This window comes from Tiliqua scincoides, chromosome 6 (genome assembly GCF_035046505.1).
Source record: "Tiliqua scincoides isolate rTilSci1 chromosome 6, rTilSci1.hap2, whole genome shotgun sequence".
NCBI lineage: Eukaryota > Metazoa > Chordata > Lepidosauria > Squamata > Scincidae > Tiliqua > Tiliqua scincoides.
In genome coordinates this window covers 73,741,788-73,768,499 of record NC_089826.1, presented here as the reverse complement: position 1 = coordinate 73,768,499, position 26,712 = coordinate 73,741,788, and the positions used below count along the sequence as shown (strand labels likewise).

General features: G+C 45.2%; 2 pseudogenes; both read left to right on the top strand.

Annotated features, from left to right (window-relative positions):
• Positions 1–251: 251 nt before the first annotated feature.
• Positions 252–368, top strand: LOC136656479 (5S ribosomal RNA; annotated as a pseudogene).
• Positions 369–21,910: 21,542 nt separating this feature from the next.
• On the top strand, positions 21,911–22,030 carry LOC136656670 (5S ribosomal RNA; annotated as a pseudogene).
• Positions 22,031–26,712: the final 4,682 nt, after the last annotated feature.

Here is a 26,712-nt window from a genome sequence, read left to right as displayed (position 1 = left end):
CTGTGACCTGTACAGAAATGCTGTCTATGTCCTTTCTATAGATTTAATACTGAAGGATAACCGTATAACCTGCTGTATCAGGTTTCTGATATGTCTACATCTATGTTCTCATTTAGTACCAAATGCTCTCATTCTTCCATCAAGGCTTTGAGACTTTAGATATACTGTATTTTGCTGCCCTTCAAGTGTTCTCTTTCTTCTAAAGTATTTTTCTTTGCTGTCTTTGAATGGCCATTATTAGTTTCTATATAGATAGCAACTGTTACCCTGCACGTGCCCGATCTCATCTGATCTCGGAAGCTAAGCAGGGTCAGGTCTGGTTAGTACTTGGATGGGAGACCGCCTGGGAATACTGGGTGCTGTAGGCTTATACCATAGTCTTTCGAGACTGAAGATTGCCAACCATTCAGTTTCTCTATGTTTGTTCCAAGTTCTACCCTATTCCCACCTTGAGAGTTGACATCATCATCTAGAACCAGGAGGCTGCATTTACATATCATGGCTTGTAACCTGTGGTGTTCTTTACCACCATTGATTGACTTTTCATCCATAAATAAAGTCAATGGACTTTTTCCTCCATACTTGCTGCAGAACCCTCCTCTCCAGGTCCCAGTGGTTCACTTAGATGAGAATGACCTGGTGCAGAGGACAAACTTTCAGGCTTTCAGGCAGGGATTTCGTGTTAGAACTTGGATTGCAGGAGATGTCCTATGGTCCATCCTACTCCAGTGTATGGAGAGCAGCTTGTTCTCTAGGTAGGGTCCAATGGGGCAGGTGTAAGATGACTACTTAGGCAGGGTGGATGTGGCTCATGGTGGCTCATGGTAATGGTAGGGATTAGGAACATGGATTGGGATGCATCTTGGGAAAGTGGACAGTGGGGAGAGAGACCAGAAGTGATCACCAGAGGCTTCTCAGGGCGAGTACCCTGGCTTACCCATGGATTGTAAAGCCAACCACAAAGGCTTTTCACCTTGGGGTGGGTGGTGCAATCCAGATCTTCCCTGATCTCCTTGAACGTTAGCACAGCTTATCAGTGCTAACACTGTGATCCTCATAGGTTACCATTTACTTACAGCCAGGAGAAGGATACTCATAGGGAGAAAAGACCACATCTAATGTCTCCCCCAAGGAAGGGAACCCACTCCAAAAGGGAGTGGAATGGAATGACAATGGAGATAGGTCTGATGCAAGTCTTTGTATGTAAATTGTAATAAAATCGGGACTCATTTTAAACCCAGGTCTGCTTGTCTCGTGCATTACTGGGGTGAGGTGCAAAGGCAATCATGCCTCCATGAGGTGATATAATTTATGCTAAATCAGTATCAAATCCAATGTGTAGTGTGTGCATATAACAAGCCGCAAGTACTACACAAAACATACAGTGGCCTCTCCTTATCTGTGGGTTCAGTACTCGCAGATTTGACTCAGCATGGGTACCGCCCTATCCTGGAGGGCCTCACCTGACCTTCCAGATGTGACTAGAAGTGTCTTCCAGTTGTGTCCAGGAGGTATGCTGAGGTGTGGGAAGGTCACATGCAGCCTCCCCACAGCTCAGAAGGCCTCCTGGAGGCCTCAGAAAGGCACTTCCAGTTTTCACTTCCAGAAGACAGTTCTGGTCACGTCCAGGAGGTTCATGAGGCCTTCCCACAGATTCCATTATCCATGGATATCGGTACCCACTGGGGGGTTGGGATCACCCACAGATACTGAGAGTCAACTGTATTTGAATATGTGAAGTATAAGAGAATAGATAATTACAGTAAACAAATACTGTAAACAAATCTCTCTCTCATGGGGGAGAGAGAGAGAGTTCATTACTCTTCAAAACTAGCTAGGCTAAGGTTATTTCTTTAGGTAAACAATATTCTAGTTATAGGCATCCTTCAGTCTCGGAAGACTATGGTATCGCACTCTGAATGGTGGTTCTGGAACAGAGTGTCCTCTCCAGTGCGCGAAGCCTGGGTAAAGTAGGTATGAAGGATAGGCTGTTACCCATGCAGCAAATCCCCGCTCTCCACGTCGCTGAAATGGTCCAATGGAAAGGCAGAAGCCAATACAGTTGGTTCCAGCAGTGTCTTAGGAGTTGCCAGAACATGACTGTGTTCAGCCATGAACTGCTTCAGGGACTCTGGCTCCGGATTTTGCCTCAAGGTTGACTCCTGAAGCCTTTTCCATAACTGGATGTAGCCACAAGGAAGTGGAGGTTTGGGATCAGAGTTTTCCTTCTTTCAGATGAGCTGCCTTCCCAGGCTATTGAGTCCCATCTACCCAGTGGTTGTTTAGTCACCTCTTACAACAAGTACAGCCAAACTGAGGGCCTGTTCTTATTCCCCAGCCCCCAGGGGTGAAACAATATTCACATAATATTCAAAGCTTCAATAAAACACTTTTACTCCTCCATTTACAATCATTGAAACAGCATCATAGCTGTTTTATCTGTTAATCCTGAATCAGTGTTACCAAAGTTCAGATGGTAGTTTTTCCCCCTTCACAGGCTCTGAGATGGATTAGTGGTGGCACATCTCTTCAACCATAGGTGCATAACCTTAGGACAGACAGCTGTTTGGGCAGTCTTGTCTGGGACTCATGGCCTCAGCAAACACATTTGATGCTCATTCATGGTCTCTTGGCTTTAGATCATCTCAGCCATCTGCCAGGGTGGAACTGGCAGCCAATCTGCTAGTTGACTGGGCTGCTGAGACCAAGGTGGCAAGCAAATGAGTGTTTAAAGACAGTCAGCACAAAACATCTGAGTCATCACTGCCTCATGAACTGTGCTGTCCCTGTAAATACAACCAGAAATCCCGCGCTTCCAGGTTTGATGACACAGTGCAAGGAGTGCAATAAGGAAGGAACTGCTCCTGTGTTTTTAGGTTCTGTAGCTTTTATTTTTTTTAATTTGTTTGTTCTTGTTTTTATGTTCTTAAGTAAACTTTGAACGTGGGTCAAAATTGCACCTATAACGTTATTCCAGTGTTCAAGGCTTACTTGCTTCAGGACTCTCCTCAGACACTGTGTTGTCAGGTAATGATTGGATGGATTTTTGGACCCTCAGGCCTGTTTAATCATCTCATATGCTCCAGATGTCTCTCTTTCTCATGGATCATCTGTTTTTATGGTACCCATTTTCTGGTGAACCACTCTATTTTTTTTTCTTCTTTTGCCTTTTTCAGAAGATATGCAAAGGCTGCAAAAAAGCTTTGTCAGTCTTAGCTTTCTAGGTGTGTTCAAATTGAAGTTATTCTATAATAAGCATGACTAGATCCATTATGTACTTTTCCCCCCTCTCTTGTTTTTTTTTTTTTTTTAACTGACTTTTGTGGTCAGTTAAACATGCTTACTTCAGAAGCCATGCAGAATAAATGAATACTGTGTTCGGCAAATGTAGACATCCAAGCTTTTTTTTTCAATGTGCAATAACCAAGAGGTGTGGGTATTCAGGTAGTGCTCCTCGACATAAGAATTGGGGTTATTATAAGAACACAAGAGTGGTCCTATTTCATCTTCAAAACGTTGGAGGTATGTCACGTTGATCCAAACCAAATTTATCACTCCAGTTTTTGGAGGCTGGTTTTAAAAGTCTGACATGGGAGTGTGTGTGTTGATTTAGTTCAATGTACGTGGGTATTATTTACAAAGAAGCTTCTTCCCACATATTTATGAATGCATCTCAGTGGCTCACAAACATCCCATAGCTGCAAATCAGTAGATGTGGAGGAGAACTTGATAAAGGGAGTATAAGAAATTTTTTTCTTATTCTGAGCATGGCATGTCTGGACTCTTGAAATTTGCTTTGCTAAGTTATAAGCACACTACATCCCCCCCCGAATCGCACATGCAATGTTAAGTCTATAGCTACAAAATCCAAAGATCTCTGTCAGCACATTGTGAACTTCAGTGTCAAGAAGATAGATGACATCAGAGCATATTTTCCCTTAGGCACAGTTACTTCCTTCCCTCCTTTCTTTCTTCTTTTCCATGTCTCTCTCCTTCTCCCTCCCTTCCCCTCCACCTCCCTGAATGCCAGCATAAATGGATTTAGCTCAAACTGATGAAACAAGATCTTTCCAGTCGCTTAATATGGTATGTGTTAATGATGTTGTGAGGCAATTATGGGACTGTGATCAACAACCTTGGAATGGTGCTATCTATTAGCCTGTCAACAAATATCACTGGAGTCGGTGTAAACGTGCCTCTATTAATGGATTAAACAAACACATTACAGGTGTCCTCTGGTTGTAAAAGACACATCGGGCGCAGCAGTGTGTAAGCTCTCAAAGATGCCCACCCACCCTTTGTGCACCCAACTCATTCTGTTTATCCAGCATTGAATGCTAGCAAAACATTTTGAAAGGATTCACTCACTCCTGCCGAATTTGAGATTCCATCTCAAGATAAAGAAGGAAAGGTCTGCTTGATTAGAGCCAGGTCCATCTAGTCTAGCATCCTAGTGGCCCATCACCTACCCGCTATGGCCCACCAGCTACCTATGGGATGCCCACAAGCAGGAGAGAAAGGCACATCTCACTCCTGGTGACAGTGCCATTGTGTTCTGGACAACGATGCCCTGGAAAAATGCTCCCTGGTAATTGGCGTCCCTGAGTATCTGTGCCCAGTTTCTTTGCATCCTGGATATTTATGTCCCAATATATGTATACTTATATTAGATGTACTTTTTATTTTTTAAAACACAAAGGTAGGGTTCGGGCACATGTTGTTGTCTAATGGGATGCACATAACCAAGACACAAAAAAAAAGGGGGGGGGAGATGTGAATGTCCAGAGACTCTAATGACTAGGACATATTTGACTGGGACACAGTCATCCAGGTCGAAAATACCCTAGTAACCTCTCTCCTGTCATTGCTCTCCTGCAACTGGTATTCAAGGGCATACTGCCCCTGAACCTAGAGGAAGCACATGACCATCATGACAAGGAGCCATTGATAGACTTGCCCTTCATGAATTTGTCCAATCTTATGGCAAAGAATTCCACAGATGAATGATGCACTGTATGAAGAAGTAGTCCTTTTGGTCTGTCCTACATCTCCTGCCAAATAGGGAGATTTCCATTTCTCAGGGATAACTACACATTACAAAAACCTTATTCAGGAGACCAGCGGTTCTCAAACTTTGAACATCCGTGACCCATCTTATCTTCTGCAGCGAATAGCAACCCGATGCTTCCTGGAGCACGACAAAGCATTACTGGGAGCCACTGGAGGTTGTTTCAAGATCACGCCAGGCCTGGGACCCACCACATTCACCTCTGTAGGTCTCTGAATGCCTTGTGGAAGCAAACCAGAAGTCACTGAAGCAAACTGGAAGTTGTGGACGTGAACCGCCAGTTGCTTCCAACACATTCTGGGGCCCTTGGAGGCCAATGGAGTGGGTTGGAGGCCCAGTGCAACCTGGAAGCAGCCTCCAGTGGCTCCCAGTAATGTTTCACAGTGCTACAGGGAGCACTGGGTTGCGACCCACCACACAACGGATTGCAATCCAAAGTTTGAGAAATGCTGCAGGTGGTTATTCCTATGAGCCAAACTGAATGTTCCTCCAAAGGTTTTGTGAAGAGATGTGCTTCCCCTTTGACAGCATCTGTCATTAAAAAAAAAAAAAGGCAGTCAGGGGAGCTCCAATCCAATGTTTAGGGAAAAAAATCAACCTGCAGAGTATAGTCAGCCCACATGCACGATTGACTTGCACAAACTCAAGTATACGTGCTTGTGGCTCTCCCTGCAAAGGACAGAGAAAAGCAACAGTTTATATAGTGCAGGCAGATCTGCCCACCATTCAACTGTTGATGCCAAATATGTTAGATCTTCAAATATGTTAGAAGCAGGAAACCCGCCAGAGAAGCGGTTGGCCCTCTGGATGGTGAGGGAGGGAAAGGGGAGATAAAAGGAGACTTAGAGATGGCAGAGAAATTAAATGAGTTCTTTGCATCTGTCTTCATGGCAGAAGACCTTGGGCAGATACCGCTGCCCGAACGGCCCCTCCTGACTGAGGAGTTAAGTCAGATAGAGGTTAAAAGAGAAGATGTTTCAGACCTCATTGATAAATTAAAGATCAATAAGTCACCGGGCCCTGATGGCATCCACCCAAGGGTTATTAAGGAATTGAAGAATGAAGTTGCAGATCTCTTGACTAAGGTATGCAACTTGTCCCTCAAAATGGCCATGGTGCCAGAAGATTGGAAGATAGCAAATGTCATGCCTATTTTTAAAAAGGGAAAGAGGGGGGACCCGGGAAACTATAGGCCGGTCAGCCTAACATCCATACCGGGTAAGATGGTGGAATGCCTCATCAAAGATAGGATCTCAAAACACATAGACGAACAGGCCTTGCTGAGGGAGAGTCAGCATGGCTTCTGTAAGGGTAAGTCTTGCCTCACGAACCTTATAGAATTCTTTGAAAAGGTCAACAGGCATGTGGATGCGGGAGAACCCATGGACATTATATATCTGGACTTTCAGAAGGCATTTGACACGGTCCCTCACCAAAGGCTACTGAAAAAACTCCACAGTCAGGGAATTAGAGGACAGGTCCTCTCGTGGATTGAGAACTGGTTGGAGGCCAGGAAGCAGAGAGTGGGTGTCAATGGGCAATTTTCACAATGGAGAGAGGTGAAAAGCAGTGTGCCCCAAGGATCTGTCCTGGGACCGGTGCTTTTCAACCTCTTCATAAATGACCTGGAGACAGGGTTGAGCAGTGAAGTGGCTAAGTTTGCAGACGACACCAAACTTTTCCGAGTGGTAAAGACCAGAAGTGATTGTGAGGAGCTCCAGAAGGATCTCTCCAGACTGGCAGAATGGGCAGCAAAATGGCAGATGCGCTTCAATGTCAGTAAGTGTAAAGTCATGCACATTGGGGCAAAAAATCAAAACTTTAGATATAGGCTGATGGGTTCTGAGCTGTCTGTGACAGATCAGGAGAGAGATCTTGGGGTGGTGGTGGACAGGTCGATGAAAGTGTCGACCCAATGTGCGGTGGCAGTGAAGAAGGCCAATTCTATGCTTGGGATCATTAGGAAGGGTATTAAGAACAAAACGGCTAGTATTATAATGCCGTTGTACAAATCGATGGTAAGGCCACACCTGGAGTATTGTGTCCAGTTCTGGTTGCCGCATCTCAAAAAAGACATAGTGGAAATGGAAAAGGTGCAAAAGAGAGCGACTAAGATGATTACGGGGCTGGGGCACCTTCCTTATGAGGAAAGGCTATGGCGTTTGGGCCTCTTCAGCCTAGAAAAGAGACGCTTGAGGGGGGACATGATTGAGACATACAAAATTATGCAGGGAATGGACAGAGTGGATAGGGAGATGCTCTTTACACTCTCACATAATACCAGAACCAGGGGACATCCACTAAAATTGAGTGTTGGGCGGGTTAGGACAGACAAAAGAAAATATTTCTTTACTCAGTGTGTGGTCGGTCTGTGGAACGCCTTGCCACAGGATGTGGTGCTGGCATCTAGCCTAGACGCCTTTAAAAGGGGATTGGACAAGTATCTGGAGGAAAAATCCATTATGGGGTACAAGCCATGATGTGTATGCGCAACCTCCTGATTTTAGAAATGGGTTATGTCAGAATGCCAGATGCAGGGGAGGGCACCAGAATGAGGTCTCTTGTTATCTGGTGTGCTCCCTGGGGCATTTGGTGGGTCGCTGTGAGATACAGGAAGTTGGACTAGATGGGCCTATGGCCTGATCCAGTGGGGCTGTTCTTATGTTCTTATGCCCTGAAGTAGCCTGGAATGAGAGAATGAAGCTGCTGGTCTCTCAATTGTTCTCTTCCCATGTGAATTCTCATACTGTGAATGCAGTTCTTAAAGAGACAGTCCATATTTGTTGGATTTAAGGGAGTTCTAGCATTATATGATGTTGGCTTTGTGCACCAACCTCAGCATGGAACCCTTGCATAAGATGTGGGCTAACATGAGAATATTAGAACATAAGAACAGCCCTGCTGGATCAGGCCATAGGCCCATCTAGTCCAACTTCCTGTATCTCACAGTGGCCCACCAAATGCCCCAGGGAGCACACAAGACAACAAGAGACCTGCATCCTGGTGCCCTTCCTTGCATCTGGCATTCTGACATAATCCATTTCTAAAATCAGGGTGGGAACAAATGAAAAAAAGGGGTAATGTATAACTGCACAGCTGAGCTGCCCCCTTCAAGGCAAGCACCTACACCAATGATTTTCAACCTTTTTCATCTCGCAGCACACTGACAAGGAGCTAAAATGGTCAAGGCACACCATCGGTTTTTTGACAATTGGCAAGGCACACTGGAGGGTTCACATCCCCCAATGGCCCTATTAATAAATGACTATTAATAAATGACTCTCTCCCAAGTTCCTGTGGCACACCTGGGAACCACTCTGCCATGGCACAGTGATTGAAAATGGCTGACCTACACCATCGATTTTCAACCAGGGTGTGTGGCACATTGGTGTGCCACAAATGATCTTCAGGTCTGCTGTGGGAATTTAGAGGAGGGTCATTTATTAGTAGAGCCAATGGGGAATGTGAGCCTCCCACTGGCAACATAGTGTGCTTTGTCAATTGTCAAAAATCTGCTGGTGTGCTTTGACAATTCTAGTGCCTTGTCAGCGTGCCATGAGATGAAAAAGACTGAAAATTGCTGGCCTACACTGAAAGAAGAGTGGTGTGTTTGGAGAGGTACAGCCCAATCCTAGCCTGCACTGGAACAGGAAGGCCAAGTGGCAGATTAGGATGTGGATGTGGCTGTGGCACAGCTTGGAGTAAGGGGATATTTTATCTCATATCGCAAATAATGCCCCAGCCACTGCTATGGGGCTACCCAGATCTGTGCCGGAGAAATCACTAGTACAAATCCATCAGCCCATGTAAGGCTGACTGGGCCAGTGAGGGGGGTCAGGATCCAGCCTTAATTCCCACCCCCTCCCAGGCTTGGCCCACCCACTGGCCCTCTCTTCCCCTGCCCTCTCCTTACCCAAAAACACTCCCATCCCACCCAGTCCAACTCCCCGCAACAGCCACCCTTGGCTGGCAAGGTGCTTATCATCCCGGGGCCTGGATCTGGTGCAGGGAGGCTGGTGCAAAGATGTGCAGTCATGAATCTGGAGTAGTCATGAACATTCCTTACAGTTCATTCGTGACACGACCAGGCCGACACAAGGCACTTGAGCTGGCCAAGTTAGGATCGCACTCTTAGTATCCATTGCAGTATGTTTTCACGACCCAATAATACTGTGGCCCCCTTAACATCCACATTCCGGGTCATGTGCATTATTGGGTCAGGGATTGAGACATACAAAATTATGCAGGGGATGGACAGAGTGGATAGAGAGATGCTCATTACACTTTCACATAACACCAGAACCAGGGGACATCCACTAAAATTGAGTGGATGGTTAGGATGGTTGAGTGGAGGGTTAGGACAGACAAAAGAAGATATTTCTTTACTCAATGTGTGGTCGGTCTGTGGAACTCCTTGCCACAGGATGTGGTGATGGCGTCTGACCTTGATGCCTTTAAAAGGGGATTGGACAAGTTTCTGGAGGAAAAATCCATTACAGGTTACAAGCCATGATGTGTATGTGCAACCTCCTGATTTTAGAAATGGGCTATGTCAGAATGCCAGATGCAAGGGAGGGCACCAGGATGAGATCTCTTGTTATCTGGAGTGCTCCCTGGGGCATTTGGTGGGCCGCTGTGAGATACAAGAAGCTGGACTAGATGGGCCTATGGCCTGATCCAGTGGGGCTGATCTTATGTTCTTATGACTGCAAGTAAAAAGTAGGGCACTCTGCGGGAAAGATTATTTGCTTACATATTTGCTCAGCATTCCTCTCTCTTAGTTAGCCAAATATTTGAATTAATCTAGCTGGAGAAATCTCTAATCTGGAGAAAAATTGGCTGGTTTCTTCCATTCTGATCAGAAATATTATGCATCTGTGCTAGATAAATCCCATATTGACTCAGTTTAGGCTAGTATAATTCAGTGTTTTAGGAACATAAAGCTGAGCGTCTATTTTATAATAGTTGAAAGCATTTTTAAAACTGTCAGTCAAGGAGCTGATCTGAGTTCCTTTGAGAAAGGATACATCAATTTAGTGCCCTTGTAGTTTTTGAAACTCAGTCCCTATAGTTATTAAACTTCAGTGAAAGCTTTGAGTCGCTGATCTGTCAGGCATATTTAGGACCCATGACACAGATCTATTTCCCTGGTTAGGGGAGGGGAAAAAAACAACAAAAAACACGATTCAAAGTCTTAGCAAAAATTGTCATTTTTTTTTGTCCAAGAAAACGTATTTACTCTCCCCGCCCCTTTATTTCTGCTGATTGATAGGCGAACAATAAACTGAGGTATCTTCCAAATGTCACTTGCTGGCTATAACAAAATCATTGATAACATCTTGTGATGCTTAGCAAGTTATGAAGCTTCGAATCTTTACATTTCTCCTAACCCAGGTGCTGTAAATGTGTTGGATTTTAGTTAGACTTACACGGAGCTTCTTCCTAGAATCAGGAGAGGCAACTAGCAGCCTGGGGGCTCAACTCAGCCCCCCAGGGCCATCCCATGGCAATGCTTGGTCTAGAAATGGGAAGCAATCTCTCACACATTGCACTCTGTTAAGAGAGTTGCTGTCATGTTGGCTCTTGACAATAAATAACTGGAGGTTTAGCAATAGGTTGGTGGAAAGTAGATAAATAAATGGAGTCTGTACTGTTTACCAGCTTCTTCTTTAAGGAAAAAGGAACTCTCAAGTATCTAGTATCCAGGTGTCTAGCCCCAGAAGGGGCACCTGCCACCCCAGGGGTATCAGGTTCAATGAGGTCCATGAGATGTCACAGCTGCTAGGCAAAGGGGGAGGCTTCCACTTTGCTTATCCAGAGCAATAGACCTCCGATAGGTTATGGAGAAAGGGGATTGCTTCACCCTTATTTTTTTCCTTGCTAGTGGCTCCTTGTAGGCTCATAGGTCAGCTAGCCTTCTCGTCACCATTCACCTTCATCCCTGGCCTGCTCTTGCCTTACAAAGGATTTGCTGGCTGCCTCTGGGGCCCCCCTCCCTCTGTGGTGTGATAAGTCTGTTGCAGGATCCTGCCCCCCTTCTCCCCCTTGCTCTCTTGATGCCTTTCTTCCTCCTTGCACTCTGTCCCATGTCGCCTCTCTCTTCCAAAGCCTCAGCTCCAGCTTTGGCTCTTTCGCTGTGCCCAGCCTCTCTGAGCTGTGCGCCCTGTTGCGGGGGCTCTGTGAACTTGTTGGGGGGCTACCAGTAAGGAGGGGAATGGTTGACCCCTGGGTCACTTCCAACCAGATGGGAGCCCAGCCAGGATTCGGACCAGGATGGCACCAGGATGCAGGTCTCTTGTTATGTGGTGTGCTCCCTGGGGCATTTGGTGGGCCACTGTGAGATACAGGAAGCTGGACCAGTTGGGCCTGTGGCCTGATCCAGTGGGGCTGTTCTTACGTTCTTATAGACACTAACTTTTACAAAGATTGCTTCTAAGCTTTGCAATGGGAGGAATGGGGAATGATGAATGTGCTTGGGGAAGACATTGCAAGGTTTAATATGTTGATACAATGTAACTTTGAATCCTTAGGCTATCCAGTGTCCTGCCTCACACAACATGAAAGGCAAATGTGGAAGTTCCAACTTGACAGCAGAAAAAAAATTGAGGAATTTTAGAACATATGAACATAAGGAAAGCCCCACTGGATCAGGTCAAAAGCCCATCTAGTCCAGCTTCCTTTATCTCACAAGACATCTAGACACCTGTATCCTGTAGCCACTGCCTTGCATTTGTCTTTCTGATGTAGCCTAGAACCAGGAGGTTGTGCATACCCATCCTGTGATGGACTTTTCCTCCATAAATCTGTCCAGTCCCCCCATGTGCTCCACAACACTGTTTTCATCTCTTGGACCACATCCCTGCTCATGGGGACAGCTTCATAGCTGTGGGTGGCTTCAGGCTTTTCCTAGTGGCAGTCATGAGAGAGGAAGGCCCAACTACAGCATTAAACCTCAGTCCATTCTGCTACCTCATTCTGCTGCACATATAGACCAGGCCTTCAGTGTGTCTATGGGAAGTACAAGTCCCTGAGCACCACCAGTGTGTGTTTTCTAAGATAATGCAGAACCCAATTATGATATCTTTGCTATTAATGGAACCAGAGATGTGTTAATGGAATGATGAAGTTAATGTTAAAATTATCCCGATTCCTGAACATACCTTGGAGAGCAAGTGTGATATGAAACACTTGAAAGTGTGTCTATGAAGTCCTATCTTTAATCATATCCCCTTGACAGCTGCATATTTAGCATGCTATATAAGCAGTATGAAAACCATTTTAAATATAAGTGTTAAGAATGATAATTGCAAATGGATTATGGTTCAGCACTATTCACGAAATTTCCCAGGACAATTAAAAATACCTATTTCTTCAAATGTAATTTTTAAAAATATTAGTAATTGTTATCATAGACCTTTTCATTTGTGCAGAAAATGTTTCAATTTGTGGTGGATTTGTAGAACTTCAAATTTCTTCAATCTGTAGAACTTTCAAACCTGTTTCAGGATTCATTTAATATGTTATCAATCATTCTTGTATTGTAGCCCTATTCAATCTTGTTCCAGTAGGCCAGGGGTGTCCAAAGCTTTTGGCAGGAGGGCCACATCGTCTCTCAGACACTGTGTCGGGGGCCAGGGGAAAAAAAGAATTAATTTACATTTAAAATTTGAATAAATTTACATAAGTTTACATAAATGAGTATATTAAAGATGAACTTATATGAATGAATGAAAGTCTTGCAATAGCTCAAGGCCTATAAAAGTCCTTGCACAAAGCAAGGCCAGCTTTTCCTTTGCTGCTGCTACTGCATCACAGACGTGAAACAACAAGCAGTGGAGGGAGCCCTCATCCCACAGCTCATGCGAGAGGTCAAACTGTCTCCCTGAAGCTGAGAACAGTTGTGTCGGGCCAGTGTGGGGTCCAATAAATCTCTGGAGGGCCAGAGGCTCATTGGAGACTGGGGACTCCCTGAGGGCTGCATTGAGAGGCCTCGAGGGCCACAAGTGGCCCCAGGGCCAGGGTTTGGGCACCTCTGCAGTAGGCCAATGGACCAATGTACAGAAGGGCACTAATTTGAAAGTGAGTCCTAAAGTGAATTTATTGTATATGATTTCTTTAAGCAGATAAGGTCAACTGAGAAAGGACAGGATATACATTTCTGTAACACTATGGTTCTGGAAAAATCTTACATAGCAGGTTGGTTCCCTGGAAGAATATAGCTGTGCCCCCATATCCACTGGGGATCAGTTCCAGGGACACCATGCAGATAAGGAAACCGTGGACATGGGGTATGCCTGTATTAATAATGGGCCCCCCGCGCACAGCCCTGTGCACCCATTAACATTCTTTAAAGGCTTACTTGTGTTTCTTGTTTTAAACAGGCTGCTATAAGCATTCAAGCTTATAGCGCGAAGAAAGCAGACTGCCGTCAGCCAGAATGCCTGATGAAAATATACCTAACACTAACAAGAAGTGAGAGTTAACTGCTTCCTATTTAGCATTAGGTCTCTCTTCGTCAGGCATTCAGGCTGCCAACAGCCTTCTGTCTTTGCACTATAAGCTTGCATGCTTATAGCACTCTGTTTACAGCAAGAAACACTTACAGGTAAGACTTTAAAGGACGTTAATGGGCATGCAAGGTTGCACGGGGGGGTACCAGATTCATGGATCTGATGCCCCGCCTGTACACCTTTCCTTGTAATCTTCTAAGCCATCTTTGCCTGTTGGCTGGAAGAAAGCAAAATTAGAGGCAGGAGAAATGCAGCTTGTTTTCTCATTTAAAAAACATGTAATTCTTCTTTGGGTTCTAGAGCTGGTTCGCAACAGCAGTTTGGTGTGGAATAAAAAATGCTCAGTGTTGTGCTTTCCTAGAAAGAGAGGTCTTTCTGAGGAACACCCTTTACTGCTTTATCCAGCCTGGGATGTAGGCAGAGGATATCTACCCCTTCCCATGCAGCTGTTGACCAAGTAAATCAGTGAAACAAAGACCATAAAGGGGAGTGTTGAGTGCTAACCACTGGATCTACTCCCCTTGGTGAGCCTCCAGTTTTTTTAGCACTTGTAAACAACAGACTTACTTCAATGTCTGTGAGTGCTGGAAAGTGTCTTCAGTTTTTTGGATGGTTTTTGACACTTGCCTCAATTGTTCAATTTCTGTTCTTGTTTGCTCCCTTGGGTGTTGCTGCTTCTAGCTATTGTACAAGAGTCAGTGATTGTGTGATTTTCTGTAAGGGGATCTGATATTTATACTTCTTTGTTCTTCCACTTATTCAGCATCAATAGGCATCCATGCTCCATAAATGCAACCTTTATCTCCCTCCTCAGTTTTCATGGAATAAGGACTGCACTTGCATAGGACTATATTTACATATGCCTTGATAATATATCATATTGGCTGTGGACTGGCCGTGGATGGCAGTTTTTTTCACCTACCCCAGACTGGTGAGGGAGGGAAGGTGTGTTCTGTAGGTTTTGTGCATTAAAAATTGGTAACTTGTGTTTAATCAAATGGCCCAAGTTAAACCCAAGTGCAGTCTGCTGTCTTTTTTGAAGGGGTACAAGGGTAAAAAGAATGCCAGATGTAGGTGAGTGACAAAGATATGCCAATATCTTGTGGTCTTGGTTATCTGAGGCATCTGGTGGGCTGCTGTGAGATACAGGAAGCTGGACTAGATGGAGCCTGATCAGGCAGGGCTCTTATGTTCTTATATTCTTAGCATTCGATCTGTTAGCAGTGGGACCTGATATAGTCTGGAACAGGGGTGCCCAAACCCCGGCCCTGGGGCCACTTGCGGCCCTCGAGGACTCCCCAGTGGCCTCAGGGACACCCCAGTCTCCAATGAGCCTCTGGCCCTCTGGAAATTTGCTGGAGCCCACACTGGCCCAACACAACTGCTCTCAGCATAAGGGCAACTGTTTGGCGACTGTTTTACCTCTCATGTTAGCTGTGGGATGAGGGCTCCCTCCACTGCTTGCTGATTCACATCTGTGATGCAGTATCGGCAGCAAAGAAAAGGCCAGCCTTGCCTTGTGTGATACCTTTTATAGGCCTTGAGCTATTGCAAGACCTTCATTCATTCATATAAGTTCCACCTCTAGTATATTAATTAATGTAAACTTATGTAAATTTATTCAAATTTTAAATGTAAATTAATTCTTTTTTTCCCCCTGCCCCCGACACAGTGTCAGAGAGATGATGTGGCCCTCTTGCCAAAAAGTTTGGACACCCCTGATCTGGAACACCAACTGCTATCCACTTTGTGTTCAGTTTGTGCACACTTTGCTGTACACGGTATAGACCCATAAGGAAAAAAAATTCAAAAATAGCAATAAATCTTTATTTATAGCAATAAATAAACCTACAGCTAAGTTTTTTCCCCTACAGCCCCTGAAGAGCTTTTCTCGGGATCCAAGGTGCCTCGCCCATCCAAAAAGGATATAACACGAACAGATAACAATCAAACTGCCTTCTCATAGTTTTCCATTTGTGGTCCCATTCAAATATGCCAAGGCTCCCCAGGAGGCCATATGGGAATGGCTGATCTATAGGATAGCTAAATTTAATTTTGTTGTTCTTGCTTCTGTAAAGCCTTCCCTCTCACCTATGTAGTAGTGGGTGAAGTGGGTGGCCGGGGGGATGGGCCCTAGGTACCATGCTGTAGGGAGGTTTCGAAGGGGCTGGCGGCATGTGACTGGGGTGATGCACTCCCCCTTCCGTGGTGCCCTGGGTGTTTCTCAGGCTTGTTGCGGGGGGGGGGAGCACAGCACTCATAACTGGAAGCGGCAAATACAGTAAATTGGACCCACCTGCCCTACCTTGGTTCAAAACAGCTTTGAAATGGAGCCAATATGGAAGCGGGAGGGGGGGGCTGTCTGATGCAGGGCAGGGGGGATGTGATGATGTGGGGGGTGACATTTCTGCAATACCGTGTTGCCCAGTCCTTGGAGCCAAGAGGCTCCCATACACCGCTGCACCTGTCGGGAGGCCTCACCAGTAAATGTCTTCATTGGGGTTACCGCTACAGACACCAGCTTCAGGACCAGTTAAAAAGTGGGCAAGCCGAGTGGGAAATTGTGAACCCCCCCTCCCAAAATCACAGGAACATTTTTATTCTTCCTTCTTTCCCTGCATACTCTCTCTGCAGAAACCCTGGATAAAGGTCTAGCAGACTTGCTATTGCTGACTGGATGGTGAATGAATGATTCATAAGAATTCCAGGTAGGGTGGAAGAGGAGTACTTTGCTCTGCAAATACTTGTCTTTAAGTCCAAAGCAAAGTCTTCAACTCTCAAGAGAGCCCTTGGGAGACTTCTGTATGGTATGCTGTCATCACATTAAGCTTTTATAAGTCTTGTGTGTGTGTGTGTGTGTGTGTGTGAGAGAGAGAGAGAGAGAGAGAGAGAGAGAGAGAGAGAGAGAGAGCTGATTTCCACCACCACCTCCCCTTTAACTCTACAAAGAAGAGTGTTAGTTTCTCGGGTGCTGTACGAAACCATATTTCTGCAAGGTTATCATTTGAGATGATATTTGGCTTTTATTCCTCGGTGCCATTAGGGGGAAAAAAAAAGACGCTGCATTATTAGAGAAAAGAAAGGATATATAATGTACACCACTTGGCTTTTTTTTTCTGCCCCTGAGCAGCAGCTGCCCTTGATCACTGTAAAAAGAGTGAGTGTCAACAGAAATGTGACTCGGGAATTAAAAAGAAAAGTTCTTCAATTATGAGACAAAGAGAGTGAGGAAGAAGGTGCAGTCAGAGTGTGAAAGGCTTCCCAGATGACAAAGCAGTTCGGTGCGCTGCTATCACAACGTCCTCCATTTGCTAATGTGGGGCAGACGATCTCTCACACTCTTTGATAGATGCTAGAGTGCAGTTAATTCAAGTTTTCAAGGTGGCACAATGTGATAGATGTTCCTCGCTTGCTGCCCTTTGAGGAGGGTCCACGGCCCCTCTCCTCAGCTTTGAATGCATAGGGTGCATGAGTAAGGTGAAGCTTTAACCATCCAATTCCCCGTGTGTCCAGGAAGTAGAGTTGTATGCTTGTGGATCTCTGCGTGCTGTTTAATGGGATAGGACAGGGGTGACCAAAGTGTACATTGCAACACCTTAGGGAGTCACAGCACACTCACAGGGGGTCTGCAGGATGTCCCCAGTACTCCCTCCTGACTGTGTCCCCAGTTGCCACCATCTTGAATCTTGCAAAATCTTCCAATATGGCAGAGCCCAAATCATGCAATATTTTGGCATCGCTATCTTGGATCTCACAAGATTTAGTGAGACCCAAGATGGCGCCACTCCAATCTCATCTTGGTCACCATTTCGGATCTCACAAGATTTTGGGAAGAAGAGGCTGTGGGTGTATTCGCTGGGGTGTGTGTGTGTGAGTGTAAATAGAATACTAGATGCAAGTATCTTGTGGTCTTGCATGTGTTCCCTGAGGCATCTGGTGGACTGCTTGTGAGATACAGGAAGTGGGACTAGATGGGCCCTGGGCCTGATCCAGCAGGGCTCTTCTTATGTTCTTATGTGTTTTGATCCAGGTAAGTTTGGGATCCACTGGTCTGGAGAACAACCAGTGGGCGAGGAGTACTTAATTGAGAGAAAAGGAGATTCTAGTTATTTATTTGTCACTTGTTTATACGACCCTTCCTTCAAGGAGATCAAGGTAGTTTATGTAGTTCCTCTACTCCTTTGTTCTCATGACAACCCTGTGAGGTAGGTGAGGCTGAAAGATACTGACTGGCCGAAGGTATGAATGAGACACCATAGAGCAAACACCACAGGTAGACTTTACATTTCCCAAATACTTTTGAGTCGAATCAGTTCACTCATTCAGCTACCACTCATCAAGTCATTGGCATGCATGTGTGTGAACAAGATCCTCAATAAAGAAAAAAAATGGCATTATATGCAGAGACATATCCAGGGGCAGCCCCACCTGGGCAGTGACATCACATGACATTGGATGTCATAATGCCATGTGATGCTATGATGTCAATTTTGGGTTTGGAGGACAGTGGTGATGGCTTCACAAAATGGGTGCCACCCCATTCCTTGTGCAGCAGCTTTCTGGCCGAGCCCCTGTAAACACCATTGTGCACTGAGGTTTGCCACATCTTGTCAGAAGACGAAAGTCATCTGAGAAGCTTCCCCCTTCAAGTGGTACCCAGGGCATGTGTCCCCACCTGTCACACCCCAGATTCACCTCTGATAATATGTTGACACTGTCATTTTTGAAATTCCTTCACATGACCTGTAGCCATAAGGATTTCTTCTCTGCTCCTGTGCACACCTGAGCAACTGCTAAACCAGACCTGTACAATTTACAACCCAACTCTATCGGCCTACTTCAATCCCAGTTTACAATTTCCTTCCCTTCTGTGCGCACTGCACATCTTACATGTGTATTTTAAAAGCACAGCTGGTAGCAGCACCCTATTGAACATTCAAAGGTGCAGTGAGCAGCACAGTGGATTTTCAACATCCAAGCTATGAATGGCCCCTTGGCAAATTAGGGTTCTCTATGCTCATCCCACTATGTGCAGGAGAAAATTAAATTCCTTTCTTTTCCTCTGTCCCTTATATACAGGTACATCCTTAGAAACCACCGGGTCAGGAACTTGAACAGGATCATAAATGCCAAATGCACAACACATCTGATTAGGCTGTTCTGCTGTCCACAAATCTGTTACTTTAGTGGGGGTGGGGGGGAGACATTCGATTATGCTAGAAAATGATCAGAACTGCAGAGAGCGCATATCTTTCACGGGCCCTGGAATCTGTTGAGCAGGGTAACCAATGTATTCAGATATGCTGACTGTGGAGACACACAGAGAAATTTGCTGTTATTAGTCTGGCTTTTGCTGAACAAATGATTTGTTTTCAGGCATTATGGGTCAACCCTCTGCTACCTTCTCAACACCCTTTTTTTTCCATTTCGCATTTCTCGCTACAGACCTCAATGATCAGCCTTGCCGCAGCGGAAAGTTCAATAAGGCCCTTCTGCACTTCATTACGGCTTTCTAAAGCAGTCAGACAGTTCATTTGTTCCTTGCAAGGGTAGCCTTTTTGTAACTGTACGATTTAGAAACAGAAGCAAAATCTCTTTCCTTTTTTTAAAGAGAAGGAAATTAATTTTTTCTAGCTCACCTTTCTTGCTGACCCTCCCCGGGCTTTCTTTTCTCCTCCTATAGGCATCCTTGGTTGACTACTCAGGCATGCAAATGGTAATGAAGATTTCTCAAACTTTTGCATTCCTTGGAGACAATTAAAAATGTGCTCTTTTGTATAGAACCAAATGCATTCCTAATGGGCATTTCGCGACAATGCACTTTTTTTGCTCCTTCTCCCCCAACTTGGGAAATTAAACCAAAACTCATTTTTCAGAGGATGAAATTGTGAAATGTGTTTTATGAAACGGTGATCCACGTAAAGGAAGCAATTTCAGAAAGTCTTGGGTGTATTATATCCTCCCAAGTTTTGATTTTGCTCAAAGCAATGGAAATCTCTAATTAAAAAAAAAAAAAATCCAGAAAACTAACCCAGATACCTTGTGTTTCTATTGTAAATAACAAGTCCTTGATCACTAAAACTAGGATCCATTGAAATGATGGACAGGTTCACAGATCACATGATGTGCAGGTAATGTTGTAATAAAATGCAGACACAGTGTCTTATAGCTTCCAAAATATGTGCACCAACTTCTTGTGGAAAAAATCAAACTCTTTATTTGTATATAATTTATACTACAACTTAGCCTCCAAAAGCTACTCCAGGAGTAACTCCAGCAGCCATCTTACAATGGCCTTCAGTAGTTATCTTCATTCCAAATTGTATGAGCAGGCAAAGACTCATCTAAATATTATTACTCAATTCACCAACTACAGCACTGAGTACTTTCACTGACCATTGACCACAGACTTTGTGTCAAGATTGTGTTGAGACAAAAAGAAACAACCTTGTTGGATTTACACAGTCTAGATTATCAGGACTGTGGCTGGGATTGTGCCCACTTCAGTCCTATGAGCTGCCTCCCCTTTCCCCTGTCCCTGTTGGAGAGGCAGCAGCATGTAAGCAATGTATATATTCAGCAAGTGTGTACATATTGACCTCCCAGTAGGGAAAGTTGGTCCCTGGTTTAAGGGCATGTGAATTGCTTTCTCCTACATTATTCACTGGGGGTTGGAGTGCCCATTGACACTTTTGCTTTCCCCTTCTCAGACAGTTTTTGGGAGGACAACTTGAGGTAGCAGCAACAGATGTGGTGACTGCGGGCTTTCTGAGAATGTCTACATCAACTGCTCATTACGTCGTCAAGGATTTGGGCACATTCCATTGGACTCCCTTCAAATCCTTTCCTTGTTTTCAAGACAAGCAGTGCCTATCTCCAACAGTACTGTTGCATATTCTTTGCCACAGTCAGGAGAGCCCATCAATGTTATTTAGTGTAGACCTTTGGATTAAACTGGGTCATCCTTGGTCAGGAGGAGTAGATAGAGTTCAGAAAGCAAATGGAACATCTCATTATGCTGACCAACACAGCAGGGTTAAACTCCTGGGGAAATCAGACTGTGAAACTGAAAATCTTTTCAGCCTAGTGTTTTTGAGGAGGCTGTTCTACATTTGTTGCTACCCTACTCTCCTGAGTACCTTCCTTTTATGAACAAAGGAAGCAGCCATTGATTTGTTGAGCTCAGTCCTGTCAACACTGACTGGCAGTGGTTCTCCAGGGGATTTCAAATAGGAATTCTTCTCTGCACTACCTGGAGATGAAAGGGATTGAGCCTGCTCTTTCTACCTGCAAAACAGGTGCTCTTTTGCTGCCCTTTCCCTAATGGATAGCCTCTTGAGTAAAGCTTCCCCAACCAATTGCAGGAAATAGAGTGGCACACATGACAGAAGGTATTTTGGAAGGTCTGGGACAAGTAATTAGCAGTCAGTGCAGTTGAAAGAAAACAATTACAATGTAGTGTCTATGCCTAGACCCTGTTAGAAGGCAGGCTGTGGCACTCTGCAGTGTCTGAACTATCATCATGGGTAGCCCCGCATAGTATCTATTGTCATCACCCTAGCTTTTCTGTGTACCATAAGACAGTGATTCCCAAACTGTGCACTGTTGTCTTAGGGCACCACATGGGCATTGTGGGATGTCCCCAGTGACCCCTCCTACCAGCTCTCTCGGGTGCAACCATCTTGAATCATGTGAGATCTCGCGAGATTTGGGAACATTTTGCACAATCCAAGATGGTGGCAACTGGCTGAACCAGGAAGAAGAGGCTGCGGCATCACTGTGACCCCGGTAAGTTTGGGAACAATTGCCCTAAGTTGTTTTCAATGAAGCCTCAGCATTAGTCTAGTTCTCATTGATATGACAAACCTGTGCTTGGGCTATACCACTTCAGACTTCAGAAGCAGCTCACATGATTGGATGTGCTTCCATTCCAAAAAGTCCCTTGCGCATAGAAAAACAGCATGTTAGAGAGGAGAAGGTCATTCATGATCTTTTCTAAGATCAGGACAACAACCAAAGAAACAGCTGAACCTATTGCAGGCTTCCCAGAGTTTTTCAGGGGACAGAGCTCAAAGGAACTATTATGTGATGGGGATCACACAACCCAGTGAGATGCTTCCTTTGGCTGCCACTTGGATTAGTCCCATGAGTGGACCCATTCAAAGAAGGAGTCATGTCGTGAATGGATGATGTCATTATGCAAAGTAGTATGGCCCTGCATACATTATGCAATGTGTGCAATGCCAGAGGTTTGGGTGCAAGAGGACAAAGAAAATGGACACGCTAATGTTGAAATGTTTGTGCAAAAAGTCCCACAGCTGAGTATCTTCTGCTCTACAGCAACTGTTACCCTGCGCATACCAGATTTCGTCTGATCTCGGAAGCTAAGCAAGGTCAGGCCTGGTTAGTACTTGGATGGGAGACTGCCTGGGAATACCAGGTGCTGTAGGCTTATACAGTCTTTCGAGACTGAAGGTTGGCAAACACTAGTGTGCAAATCCCATAGCCCACAGTGAAACGGACTTTGGAGTAAACAGACAGAGGACCTGGTGTGCTTAGAGTGAGACATTATTGTCTTTCCAAGCAGCAGAGTGAAACGGTTAACTCACATTGCTTCTCAACACCTGAGTTCAGCCAAAACATGAAAAAAAAAAAATCCACAGTGCATATAAGAGATATCTGAAGTGTCAATCAAGATGCTGTTTACCGGTCCACCCACTCTGTTAAAGTCCTACTGTCTGCAACATATTGGGCGGTTTTTCATTTTGCCTGAGCTGACAGATACAGATTGTGACAAGTCTCATATGGGGACTCCAGCCTGGGGGTGGGGGTAAGATGGGAGTAGCATGGAAAAGAACAGATGAATTCAAAATTAATGGTGGGAAATGTCATGAATTACCAGTCTCGTCTCCCACATCTGCTTTCATTTTCACTTTTACTTTCTGAAAATGAGATACAGTTTTTATAATACAAGCACCCAAAGCAGAAATATATATCTCCTTTCAGAGTCAATGTATGTCTATTAAAAATGCGCATACTGTGACTTTATGCACTGTATTCAACTGCAGGGGTCCAGGATACAATTTACCATAGAATGTTATGGGTGGAATCCTCTGGGAAGATGGCCTGCTCAACCCCATTGAAATGAATGGAAGGTTTGTGCTCTTGCTTATTTATTATTTTTAATTTTCACATTTTTATACCACCCTTCCTCCATGGAGCTAAGGGTGGTGTGCGTGGTTCTCTTTTGTCCCCACAACAATCCTGTGAAGTCAGTGAGGCTGAAAGATAGCAACTGGCCCAAGGTCACCCAGGAAGCTTCATTGCTGAGCCAGGATTTGTACCTGTATCTTCCAAGTCTAAGTCCACCACCAGAACCACTACACTATCCTGGCTCTCTTATTTCCCATTCATTTGAATAGGCCTTGTGCAAAAGACCATCCAGGGCAAGATGGCCTTAAATTTTTGAAGTGACCCTGAATAGGTCTTCTATGCTGTCAGCCATGGCCGACCAGAATGCCACAAGCAACTGTGGTGGACTAGGGCTTCCAGGTATCTTGTCTGGCCATGATGTCATTGATGGCAGCAACATATTGTGAAAACTGTTCAGAAACACACAACTGCCCTGCCTCTTGCTGATTGAGGTGGCAGGGCCTGGACAAGAGACACAAAAGGGAAGGAATTTGATGCAGAGGAGGATGGTTGGAGACAAGCAAGGGAGGACAGAAGTGGGACAGGCAGCAGAGAAGAGAGAAAGAGTCGGGAAGTGGAAGGATGATGAAAGGGCTAGTTGAGAAAGAGAGAGAAGTGGAAGGATAAGACAAAGACTACGAAAGGGAGCAATACTACAGGTGAACAGGGGATGAAGAAAGGAAGATGGCAATGGTGAAGGGAGGAGAGGAACAGCAGAGAAAGGTGAACAAGAAGTAAGGGGGAAAGGGAGATGGCTGGAGGGGGAGAAATGTGAGAGTGAACTGTGAGGCAAGAAGGAAAAGGAGGAAAGAGGCATGGGCAGCCCAGGTGAAGCACTCCCTTTCCCATCAGCCCCCACTTAGGTCACGACTCTGTGAGACCAAAGGCATTCAGTTGGCATGATCCCAATCCTAGGCAGGGAGCAGGCAAAACTAGGAAGACCCAGCCCCAAAATATGAACATAAGAACATAAGAACAGCCCCACTGGATCAGGCCATAGGCCCATCTAGTCCAGCTTCCTGTATCTCACAGCAGCCCACCAAATGCCCCAGGGAGCACACCAGATAACAAGAGACCTGCAAGGCCTCCTGGGAATTGTAGTTTAAGAACATAAGAACAGTCCCACTGGATCAGGCCATAGGCCCATCTAGTCCAGCTTCCTGTATCTCACAGCGGCCCACCAAATGCCCCAGGGAGCACACCAGATAACAAGAGACCTCATCCTGGTGCCCTCCCTTGCATCTGAACCACCCCAGTTGATCTCTTCATACCCTGACTTGTAGAATCTGTGTACCAGACAGCCCAATAACAAACCAATTCAAATAGCACATGCCCATTCACCAACCTCATATCATATATTAAGCAACCAGGTGCTCTGCATAGGCTCTTGTATGCACAGAGGTCTAAACCATGCAACTCCCCCTCCCCTTGCCAAATGATAAAAATAACCACAGAATTCAGCTCTGCGCCCATGCATTGAGTGGCATTTCACATTCCTGTTGACCCACAATAAGTACAAAAGCCACAACGCAACAGTGGAAAGGTCTGCAGTCCTAAATGCACCTTTCTGAGATTATTGCATGGGATGCGATTTACTATCAAGTCAGCATTCTTGGTCCGCAGTCCTAGGTCAGTGTCATCATATGCTTTTACCTCTACCTTGGAGATAAAGATTGTAGGAAGTTAATGAGGAGAAGGTGCAATATTAAGTGTCCTGTGAAACCACAACTACAACTGAGCTTCTACTGGATAGCTAAAGAGACACTGTTTCAGCCATGCTTCAGAGCCCTAACATGGAACAAGAGCCATAATGCACTGCCCTAGCGTCTGGAGCCAGACATCATGACGGTACATGATGTTGTGATATCACTTCTAGGTTTTCCCTGGAGGAAGGAGCACTCACTGCAAAAGCTTTGTGCCTCCCATTCCTTTTCCTTTGGAGACTTTCCTTGAAGGGGAGGAAGCCAGCACCTCCTCCTCTGGGGAGAACCCCGAAGAGACTGCCTTGAGCTACTTGCGACACAAGGTAATCATTTCCAGTTCTTCCCAGTGGAGGGAGTGCTTGCTACAGTAGATTCGTGCCCCCATTTCTTCTCCTGTGGAATTCCCTTTTCATGGCTCCCCTTGAAGGGCAACCTCCACAGTTGAAGGAATGGGGGGGGGCACAGAGCTGCCAGCACCTTCTTTGTAACTAGGGTAGAGCCTGAAGGGCAGTTGTGAGCACCTCCAGGACAGGTGCCCCTCAAGCTCTGGCCTAGTTATGCCCCTGTGTGGACCTATCCCTTGTCTCTCCGCCCCATCCCTCTCATCCCTCACTGGGAAGATTGCAGGCTCCTTGAGAGTACGGATGTCTTCTTCTTGCCTGTGTTACTTTGTAAAGCGCCATATACATGAATGGTACGAAAGCCATGCATACCAGTGCTCAGATTTGCTGAAAGCTCCCCTTGAAAATCTCACTGTCACTTGCGCTTGAACAGATTGCAAGGTCAACAAGTATTTGTATTTTAGAAATGGGCTATGTCAGAATGCCAGATGCAAGGGAGGGCACCAGAATGAGGTCTCTTGTTATCTGGTGTGCTCCCTGGGGCATTTGGTGGGCTGCTGTGAGATACAGGAAGCTGGACTAGATGGGCCTATGACCTGATCCAGTGGGACTGTTCTTATGTTCTTATTGGTTGAAGCCGCTGGCCTGAATTCAGTTTCATAATGCTGAGTAAAGCAGATCTTCAAGTTTATTTTTCTTTTGCTTTCTTTTTTTTTTTACCCCATTGTTGAACAGGATTTGTTGAAGTGTTGCTCCGGTATCACAGTTAACAATGAATTGGTAACAGGCAGCCATTTTATGACCATATTGTCATAAATCATAACCAATCACAGTCAACAGTCATGTAATGTAATAAGCATTAGCCTTTTGTTTGCCAAATAATTCAACCAAAAGGCTGTTTCTTTCATTCTGATATATGAGAATGAGGAATCTGAGAATGCTCGTACACCTTTTGGGCTTGCCCTCAAGCTTATAGGAAATTTAATTATATCTTTGCATGTGCTTGCTGTCTTGCTACAAGCGTTGGCCTGACCAGTCTGAGAATCATGGGGGGGGGGGGGGGAATAAAAAGAAATTTGCAGACTTTTCAAGTGCATTATGAAGCAGAGTCAAGACGAGATAAAAATGTGTGCTTCAAAAAATTGAAAACAACATGTTTTAACTTCATAAGGAGGGGATTGTGTTAATTAGACATATGCCCAATGCAGAATTTATCTGCTGCCTGTCAGCAAACATCTGCCACTGAAGATGTTTTCTTGTTTTCAATGTTCCAAATGTGCTAGGTGTTAGAAACGGGGAATTTGTGGAAGTAGAGCAAGACAGAAAACTCTAGATTGTCACCTGCAAAGAGTACATTAGCAAATGGAAATTGTATATCAGCTCACCCCCCTAAATATAGAAGAGCACATTGTTCGCTCTGAGTATAGATTCTGCAGAGGCACGTACCCAGTGTTCAGAATAGAACAGTAGCAGTTGTGCCAATTGACTTGTCCATGCCTGGATTTTTTTATTTTTTTTATTTTTTGAGGGGAGAAGGAGTGGGTTGGAAGCAGAACCTGATGGTTACATTAACTCCAAGGAATGGTTTGTATGTGCGAATTATCCAAGTCAGACATATCATACCTGCAAGGATATGCATATCATCCTGAAATGTGGTGCTATCACACCCTGGGGATGGTGGATGCTGCCCCAAAGGGGTCAGGCTAGCTGGTCAGGGGTGTACCTCTAGGGGGCCTCGTGGAACCTTTGGGGTTCCCAGTTGAATGTCCACTGCCGGGGAAGCCTCTGACTGGCCCAGGGTGAGGTAGTTACAGGGTGAGGTAGTTACATTTATCCTCCTCCCTGGCTTCACTTCCTTTGAGACTCACAGGCAGGTCATCCATCCATCTGGCCCATCA